Source organism: Triticum dicoccoides, unplaced genomic scaffold, assembly GCF_002162155.2.
Source record: "Triticum dicoccoides isolate Atlit2015 ecotype Zavitan unplaced genomic scaffold, WEW_v2.0 scaffold45853, whole genome shotgun sequence".
Lineage (NCBI taxonomy): Eukaryota > Viridiplantae > Streptophyta > Magnoliopsida > Poales > Poaceae > Triticum > Triticum dicoccoides.
In genome coordinates, this window is record NW_021274018.1 from 70793 (window position 1) to 81214 (window position 10422).

At 45.1% G+C, this 10422-nt stretch overlaps 2 pseudogenes; one reads left to right on the forward strand and one right to left on the reverse strand.

Moving 5' to 3' along the window:
- Positions 1-2357: 2357 nt before the first annotated feature.
- On the forward strand, positions 2358-3113 carry LOC119346634 (annotated as a pseudogene).
- A 2338-nt stretch (positions 3114-5451) lies between these two features.
- On the reverse strand, positions 5452-9237 carry LOC119346633 (annotated as a pseudogene).
- Between the last annotated feature and the right edge of the window lie 1185 nt (positions 9238-10422).

The window sequence follows — 10422 nt, forward strand, 5'->3', positions numbered from 1 at the left end:
CCCGCGCCCGCCGCTGGCGAAACCCCACCTCCGGCGGCCACAGAGAGCAGCGCCAGCACCGAGGAGTCAAGATGGCAACGGGGACGAAACCCATCGGGTTTTGCCTTCCCAAACCCATCCCCACGAGAAAATCGTAAACCCGTCCCCGCCCCCATCACCATGTGCGGGGTTAGTTTTTTGCCCATCCCGTAAACCCATCGGGTTTCGGGGAACCCACGGGAAACTCACAAGAAAATCAAAATATTTAAACAAACATAGTGATGACAAAGAATAACATTTCAGCAGCAAAACAAGCACATTTCAGCAGCATAACTTCAGCAAATTTCAACAAAAAACAATAGTAGATGGTTCGACAGTTATATAGAGTGTATTTCAGCAGCATGATACCACATTTCAGCAACAAGGATGATCAGATTTTAGCAACAAAGATGATAAGATTTCAGCCATACATGGTTCAACAAGATGTGCAATTCCACAAGTTAAATAGAATTCTTGGTTCACAAATCACGAGCACAAACGAGACGAAATGGTCCAATGCATAAGTTCTGAAATAGAATTTATAGTTCACAAATCACTTTAAAGTTGGAATCTTTCACAACTCCAAGCCTCTAAAGGACCATCTTCAAATCTTCCAATGCCAAATCAAGTACCAAGTCCTAGGGAAGATCAAAATTCGCTCAAGCTAAAGTTAAACATGAAAAAACTGTTTTGCGAGTATTGCCGGGTTTCGGGTTCGGGGACTACCAAAACGGGTGTAAACCCATGAAACGTGTCGGGTTGTATAATGTACCCAACAACAGCCCCGCAGGGATGAGAAGATGCCCATCCCCGTCCCCTAATAAGGTAAAAACCCACGGGGACGCGGGTTTCGGGACCCATTGCCATCTTGACCGAGGAGCCTCGGTGGCTCGCGGCCAACTCGGAGCCATTTAAGTATTTGATCAGTTTGGCTGAAGAAGTCCAGTTAAAGAGCTCTTTTACAGTACCCTCTAACTAATATAGACCGTTCATTCCTCCTAATCCAATGGTTTATATTGACTGGTACTCTAGGTCTAACGTTAGAGAGTACCACCCCAAAAAAGAAGGGAGTACCGTGACCAGAGGGCTAAAATAGTAATTCGACAATATACCTAATTTCCTAATCCGAAGTTCATGCGCAATTTCCATGGTGGCAATGCGCCGGCTATTCGGCCGCCGGCGGGAATGGTTGGGCAGCCACGTGCTCCGAGCGCTGAAGCCACAACCTGCATGCCCATAGGCATGAATGCAATAGAGCCATGCCCGATGCCCGAGCCGCAGATTACACAAGAAATTTCTGCGCAGATCATCATCTTCCTCGTCTGAATTCGTTTTAAGAAATTATTTCCCATCTGAATCTCCCGAGCGACAATCCTTTCCCATCCGAATCTTCCGCGAGAAATTCCTGTGCAGATCAGCATCTTCCCCTTCTGATGATCTATAATTAATCCATAAATTAAATCTTTCTGGCTGGGACAGTTATGCAATCCAGACGGAATTCTGTCGTTGATGGAAACTGCACACTACAACAGGTTTGTTCGCCTCAAATTACCATACATCCTACGGCGATCAATGTTCAGTTTTTTGAAAAAATACATGATTGATTTGTTACTGGTCGCACGGCGATGAAAGTGCCTCCAGCAGCGGCTGCGCGGCCGCATGCGCTTGATTAGGCTAGTGGATTTGGGAACCCAGATTAAAGATGAAAAAACAATACTTCTTTAGCAGGAGAAAGGACTAAACTAACCCTGCAAACCAACGGATGAATTTGATCGGTACTCCCACTCCACTCTAGGGAGTACCAAGGTACCGTAAAAAAACCTCCAGTTAAATTGTCATACTGATTGATTATACACACGGTACCATCATATGGTGAAACTTGCTCTATGTTTTTCGTCGAAACCCTCTTGCTCTTCTCGAGGTTCATTACGATGCAGTTATGGTGTGTTTGTCTATGATGCAGGTGCTATGAAGAGACTGTCCAAAGTAATAAGTAAAGGAAAATGAGTGACAGGAGATAGCAGCTTGCACAGCAGATTGCTACTATTTTCCTACTGCTAGTGATCTAGTGTAAACACCCAGCGATGTTTGATGCTTTCTTCTTCCTACTATTTCTCAGGGCAGGGAAGGATAAATAAACGAAATTGTTGTGCGTACGATGAATAGTGTGTATGACTTTGTACGACGTGATCTCACTCGTCCGTCAAGTTGATCGAACGGCTGCTGAGAACTGTCGTACGCAAAATCGTACGAATTCATCGTACGTATAGCAGTTCTGATAAATAAATACCAGACGTCAGCTCCTCCTTATTGGCTGAATCTGGTTGTTGAGAGTCAGGATGGCTACCTTCTCCGCGCCCCTTCAGCGCGAGTGCCCTCTCTCCGCCATTGAGGTTGCCGCATTTGCTGCAGTCTCCTCCATCGAGCTGCCGGACAAGTTGTCCCACCACAGCTTTGTTGATAATGCGGTCATGTCGCTTCCTGCCAGCAGGCCGGAGGCTTCGGCCCTGGCGCTGTCCGGTCTGCAGTTCCTGTCACGCAATCTCCAGGCTTTCGATCCGGCCAAGGCGCCTGTCACGTCCCTACCGGTCATCCAGATGGTCTACCAGTATGTGAAGTCTGCCAAGATCTCGTCAGAGCAAGAGGTAGCGATGCCGGCGATCCCTTCCTCCTCGTCCTCGTTGGATGTTCTGTACTATTGGCATCTGCTTGACCCTAGGGCGTGCAGTGGGCTTCTCAGATAAGTTCCGAACGATGGTGGTTCTGCTCGGGTGTCTGGGCTCGAAGCAGAAGCATCTCAAGAGATATGCCGATCACTACACATCCAGGGAGTTCCATGGTGTGTGTGACCTTCACCCTCCCCACGTCCGAGATTGTCAGCTATAACGTCAGAGGGAAGGCCGAGAAGAATGTGGGGATGCTGTGTCCGGGAGGAGAGTGAGAAGAAGATACTTTTTCATACTTTCAGTAACACGGGCTGGCTTTGGTATTTGCACTCGATTTGAATTTCTGGCATCAAGAATTAACTGAAACCCTGGGATTTGAAGCTTAGTTGTGCTTTTTGTTGCTGTTGTAGCTATTTCGGGTTAGAGTAAGTGGCGCTGGCGGTCCAAGAACTTACGCTACAGGTGCACGGTACTTGTAAACTGGAAAAACCCGTCATAGTGATCACACAGGTCATCTAAACCGGCCAGCTGCCCGGTTTTCTCCCTCTAATGATTAAGCGCGATAAATTTGTTCACGACTTTAAAAATATATGTGATTCGTGACTTAAAAAAATGTTCGTGAATGATAAATTTGAAAACTATATGTTCACGACTTTAAAAAGATGTTCGCGAACGTTTAAAAATATATATTTGTGATTCTCGACTTTAAAAAAATGTCCGTGAACGATAAATTAAAAAATATTTATTAAAAATATTTGTAATTCATGACTATAAAAAAAATTCCAGGAACTCAAATTTTGAAAAAAAAATTGAATGATAAATTTGAAAACGTTCGTGAATGATTAATTTGAAAAATATTTCTTCACGACTTTAAAAAAATTATCGGGAACATTTTTGATTCGTGAACATTTTTGATTCTCGACTTTAAAAAAAGTTCACGAACGATAAATTAAAAAATATTTATTAAAATATTTGTGATTTGTTACTTTTAAAAAATGTCCACGAACGAAAATTTTGAAATTTTTTGTGAACAATAAATTTGAGAATGTTCGTGAACTATTACTTTGAAAACTATTTGTTTAAGACTTTAAAAAATGTTTGCGAATGATAAATTGAAAAATATTTGTGATTCGCGAACATCTTTTTTAAGTTGTGAACATTTAAAACATTTTTAAAACTTGTGATTCACGACTTAAAAAAATGTTCTTGAACAATAAATTAAAAAATATTTATTAAAAATATTTGTGATTCGTGACTTTAGAAAAATGTCCAGGAACGAAAAATTTGAAATGTGACCTATCTCCACCCGCAACGCAAGTTCTATGACGGGTTTTTCTCGAAAATAGGGCAGCTGGCCGGTTCAGATGGCATATGTGACCTATCTACACCTGCAATGCAAGTTCTATGACGGGTTTTTTCGGTTTGCAAGTACCGTGACTTAAGTGCACCCGCAGCGCAAGTTCTCAGACCGCCAGTGCCATTTACTCTTTCGGGTTATCCCAGCAAAGTCCGTGGAGTCATTCGTGGAGAGGCAACGGAAAGCAGGGTGTGAGGTGAGGTCGTGCGACACTGTGTCGTCCCGTCACATCGACCACTACCGCAGCAATCCGGGGCTCTACACCTCTCAGCTGACCAACTTCCAGGAGGACTGTGTGCTTTGCCGCCGTGAGGACTCCACGTTGTCGTCACCGTCTGCGTAGGGTGTTTCTGCAGCAATACCAACATATTTGTTCCTGGTGATCCATTGAATGTACCGGGATTATACATCGACTAATTATACATCTGACCCAATTTACTCGTTCCTTTTTGTCGGTTCGCTTGTGGGTTGACTTTAGGAGGCACAACTGTATAAAAATGTGAGAAGAAAAGCAAAACAAAATTGTGGTTACCGATTGCCGTTGACTTGTTCGTTGGTTCCAGTGCACAAAGCATTTATCTGTGTGAATGGTTTATTTGTGCATGCTTGATGACTGGCTCATGTCCTGTCGAAGTTTTTGTGACTATTTGTGTGGATGGGGGATGTGTTGGTTTGTCTGTGCATAGTCTGATGACTGGTGACTGTCTGTCTCTGTGTGGTTCTGGCTATGATCCTGTGCAATGTTTCTAGTGGTAGTGTACAAAGCTTATATTATTTTTTCAGTTATGCTTGCAGGACATGGAGATATTTGGAGGTCAGAATTCAGAATTCTCACCGTGAAAGGAAATATTTGAAGGTCTGTTGTTGTGCTTGAGCGAAGGTTTTGAACGGTTTGGATTTCAATCCTGATCCAAGCAACCAGAGGTGTTATTTGGTGGCGGTTTGCAGTTGCAAATGCAACGAACGAAATGCTTCCATTGGGTCCCAAATGCGATGACAAATTTAAGGCGGGACATTTGATTCATGCACGGGCGATTTCCAAGCACAAATTAACAGTTGGCTATACGGATGTCAATCGAGACAAGTCACTATTCACTAATCATGAAAAGAGGGGAAAAAAGAAGAATAGATTAACATTAGGTACTAATACACACAATACAAGATTGCCAAGACAGGTTACAAATCAGAAAAAGGAACACCTACATGCAACTCATTACTCATAGTATCGCCTCGGCGACGAAACATTTTTATTGCCGTTCAAATACATATTTCACAGAATACACGCGGTTGGAAGCATGAGGTGTTCATGTTCCACAGAATACATGCACTAAGAATTAACTGACACTTTTATACACGGAGAATTGGCACTCTTCTAGACCCCCACAAATCCATCTCGTACAGGGCTTGGCGACGGCATCGGAGAACGGGGTGGCGATGAGATTGGCATCGGGAGGGGCCATTGGGGATTTGGGGGAGAGTCCGTCGATGGAGAAGGAGAGACGTGAGGATTCGGAGGAGTGAGAGATGGATTCGAGGGGAGAATTCCAGGGCGCTGGATTTCTCTATTTCTTCACCTGCGTAAAATATAAAAAGAAGTCATAAGAAAAATAACTTAGTTTTCTTTTTACGGGGAAGAAAAAAACTTAGTTACACGCACGGAAGCAGTGAAGTTGATCCTGGAACTCATCCAATCTACATATAATACTAGTCTTGATTTGCTACGGTGCAGCAGCATATAAAGATTGGGCTTGTTAGTGAACATGCTACAAGGGTTGAATGAACGAACGGATATGGCATCTCGATCAACCACCTTAATATTTGGAACTAATTAACGTGTGGACAAACAGACATGCATAGATATAGATAGAACCAAGAAAATGGAAGGGGAACAAGATCGACCGAGGGGCAAATTAATTAAGCTTAAGCTGCGTACGTATGTATGTACCTCGCATCCTTTCCGCCGCAGCTCCTTTAGTGTGTTGTCATCTTCATAAATCTTGTCCATAAGATGCAGCGTCAGGTGACTGAGGGACGGAAGGTGCAGCAACCCCACGGGGAGCTTGCTCATCTCCATGCACCTATAAAGTTCCAGGTGGGAGAGCTTTGGCATTGCCCCGACCTCCATCCTCCACTCCTCGTTGGAAAAACTAACAAGTCGTAACTCTTGCAGCCGAGGGAACCCTTGGGAAGAGCAGCACATGGTCTGGCCTTTGTACCCACTCAACGCCAACTCCACAAGACAGGGAAGCTTCTCCAGGATCGGCATCGGGTCTTGTTTTATGACAATAGCATATAGAACAAGAGAGCGTAAGCTTTGTGGGAACTCAGCAGGCAGCTGGTCGAGCACATCAAATAGGCTGAGACTAATATCAACCAGGTGAGGCATGTTTGCAAATATGTTGAGCACCTCCGCTGGTATATTGTGCTTCATCGACAAAGAGAAGGTTGTTAGTTGATTCAGCTGACCCAAGAAAATCATCATGTCATGACAGCGGAAATCATTGCCAACAGGATCAAGATGCAACACAAAGCTCTGTAGCTCTTTCGGCTGCAGCCGCACACTCCTTGCAGGTGGTGGTGGAGAAAATTTGCTCCCACTTGAAAGGTGAACATGCTTTAGAGTAGTGATATCCCAGAGAGAGTTTGGCACTACCGAGTCAAGTTTGAGTTCTATAGTCTGCAAGTAAAGGAGTTTGCCAATTGAAGAAGGGAGCGTCACACGTCCACAATCTGTCAACCTAAGCAATCTTAGGTGAACGCACCCACCAATTACGCTGGAGAAATCTTTTAGAGTTGATTTTTCAATGCAAAGAACTCTCAGGAATCTCAGCTTAGGAAGGGACACTGATGACAGTTCAAAGCCAAGCAGACTTCGGACATTAGGCACCGCAGGTAAAATCTGATCACTCAAAGTTTGAAAACTAAAACGATAAGATGTCAAGTTATCAGATGATGATGATGATGATGCACCAGCTTGGCCTGCAATTTATTTTAGAGTGCACCATATGTCAGAAAGAAGCTAGCCACATACTATAAGTACATATAGCTAAATAGAAAATGGAATCAACTAATAGGAAGAGATCAGGAGACAAAGGCTGACCTGCAGTTTTGTTGTTGGTATCAAGAAAACCATCTTGTCTTGCTTCTTCAATGCACCAGTCATGCAAGATATCGTGAACCCTTATTCTCTCTATCCATCCATGTGCCCTACTTCTGCGAACAACTTGGACCAAGCTTCTCTGAGCCAACTCGGTTACATAATTATGCGCTGTTTCTTCTAGTGTATGGTTTGGTGTATGTGGAATGAAGCTTTCTGCTATCCACAATTCAATAAGATCCGGCACATATATTTCATAATCCTCGGGAAAAGCAGCAAAATAAAGTAAACAAGATCTCAAATGATGATTTGGTAGGTCCTTGTAACTGCGTGCCAGTATGACACTCATCATTTGTCCATCCTTGGTTGCTAGCCAATCAGAGAGTATATTGGACCATATCCGTGCATTTATATTTTTAGATAGATAACCCCCCCAAAACTGCAAGTGCAAGTGGCAATCCATTACATTTCTTTGCAAGCTTTCTCCCAAGCTTTTCAAACTCGTCCACATCACGTATGGCAGACCTTTTGTATGGTGGTAAAGCTTTGCTGCTAAAATGTTCCCAACTTTTCTCTTCATCTAACTTCTTCAAATGATGAACATGGGTTGGCATCTGAACATGATTTGCGACATCTTCCTTTCGTGTGGTTAACAACACTCTACTACCATTAGTTTCATCTGGAAAGACTTTAATCGTTCTGTTTAATTGCTCCCATGTATCTGTTTCCCAAACGTCATCAAGAACTACTAGGTACCTTTTTTGTGACAGAAATTCATTGATCTTCTTTCCCACCTCATACTCCTTCATTTTGTCAACTGACTCGTCCTTGTGCCCTGTGATTTGTTTCATAATATCTTTTAGCAAATCAACACCCTTGAACTTTTGAGATACAGTCACCCAAACAAGTGTGTCAAAGTGCTCCTTAACTCTAGATGGAGTGTAGACCTTTCTAGCAAGTGTTGTTTTTCCTGCCCCGCCCATGGCAACTATAGACACAACACTAAGCAGGTAATCATTGTCAACTAACTTGTCCACTATGTCTTTGTGCTCATCCTCAAAACCAACCATGAAAACATCATCTTCAAAGTTTTGATGTATAGGACCATCATCTTGTGGAGACTCATCCTCAACAAAAACATTATTATCGAAAATAATATTCAGATCTTGCGCACTTGAAAAAATCTCCTTGAGCTTCCTTCTTACATGTTGAATTTCAACACCGATTTTACGAAGGGTGACCAAGTCAGTCGGTAGGCGAGCATACCTTGAAATAGCACCCATGAATCCCTTCTTGAGCCTGTTTCTCTTCCCCATGTAGTCTGCAGCTTCGACGACATTCTGAGCTTCATAAGCTGCCGTCCTAATCTGGCTCACCAGGACCGCAACTCTTGCATTTCCTGATCTCCACTTGCTGTCCACGTCTTTGAGGTAGGCCTTCAACCTCATCAGTTCATCTTTCAACAACCCCACTTCAAGGTTGACTGCACACAAGAATGTGGTCTCCTGAACTGCAAGATTGCCCACGCTCCCAAGCACGGTGCTCACAGCCGACTGCGCCATTGCTTCTTGCTTCTGCCCCCCTTGAAGATAAGGGATAGTTTGGCCAGACTTGGATCGGCAAGAATAGATGGCTTGGGACGGTCAATGCTTGATCACCTAGCTAGCTAGCATCTCCCATTAGCTTGGCAGACTCAAGAAACCATGCCCGACTATGACCTGTGAGTACTCTGTATTGAGAAAAAGAAGACGAGAAAAGGCAAGGATGGACGAGTCAGATTCTCAGATCTGAGAGACTCACCGTTGGGCTTGTGCAGACTGAGGTCGACAGGAGCAGCTCACCTTGCCCGGCGGCTTCAACAACGGCGCGGCCGGCGCCAGGCGGTGCTTCCACGGCCCAACTCCCTCGACGGCGCTTCTCCCACCCACGCGGCTCGCTCGACGACGCGCCGTGACCTCCGTGCACGCTTTGGACGGTGGCGACGCGGGGTGTTAGCGACGTAGCGGCGTCATCCTCTCTTTGGACGGTGTCGATGCGGCTCAGCGCAACCGGCGGCAGCGTGCTCGGACGGCGACTGTGGCGCTATGCAGGTGCAGCGGCGGCTCCGGGAGAGAGGGGGAGTGGGCGTATCAACGTTTCTCTGCCCAACCCGGACCCACTGCACTCGCATCCACCATCTGCACGCGGACCCAGCATCTGCGCTCTACTTTTTCCGCCTGCTGGCCGGCCAGCTAACATATATGGATTTCCGCCTGCTGGCCGGCTCGGCCAGGGTGGCTTGGATTCAATGCAACATGCTACGTACAAGAATTCGATTATGTTAGAAGAGAGGGGATTGGTGGAATAGTTGATTTTCCACCAACTATTCCTTTGAGCCTCATGGGCATATATATGTAGGAGTACAATGACGGATAGTCTCCTAGCGCTCTCCCCCTCCTAGAGCCGGCGGCCACCAGCCTCGCCGCTCTCCACCCCGGATTCGGCGCCCACCTCTCTGCTGCGCCATGGCCTCGAGGGTCTCCCTCTCCGGCTCCCTCTCCTCGGAGTCCGGCTCCGCGCCTCCGTCCCCGCCACGCCCAGATCTGCCGCCTCCCCCGCTGGCTCCTGCCCCGCGGCCGCTTCTCCGGTCCACCATTGTCGTGCCGCAGGTCCTGGGCATGGCCTTTGGCCCGCTCGTCCAGGGCGGCAGGGCTGGGCCGTCCACACTCAATTTTCTGGGCATATTTTTTAAATTTAAAGAAATCACTAGTCTTTTGAGTCCCATATCGTGGCAAAATTTCCACACTCAATTTGTCATGAAGTGTTTTTATTACATCATGGCAAATTATGACCTTTCTGTAATATAATATTTAATTTTCATAAATATATGGTAGTTTTATTTAGTAGACCATTGCAATTTTTTTTGTAGCATAGCATCGTTGCTATGTTAATTTCATATATAACTACTCCCTCTGTCCGAAATATTTGTCGGGGAAATGGATGTATGTAGACATATTTTAGTTCTAGATACATCCAATCTCATCTATTTGTACGACAAGTATTTCCGGACGGAGGGAGTAGATCATAAATGCGTGCATTGCTACGCCCGTTCATATTAACAAATGGATGGAAGGTGTGGTTTTCTCCTCCGGCGTCTTAGTATCTAAGCTTAATACGCCCAAGGCACCCCAAGGTAATAGTCAAGGACAACCAAGCATCTAAGCTTGGGGATGTCCCGGATGGCATTCTCTCTTTCGTCTTCAATCCATCTGTAAATTTACTTGAGGCTATATTTTTATTCACCA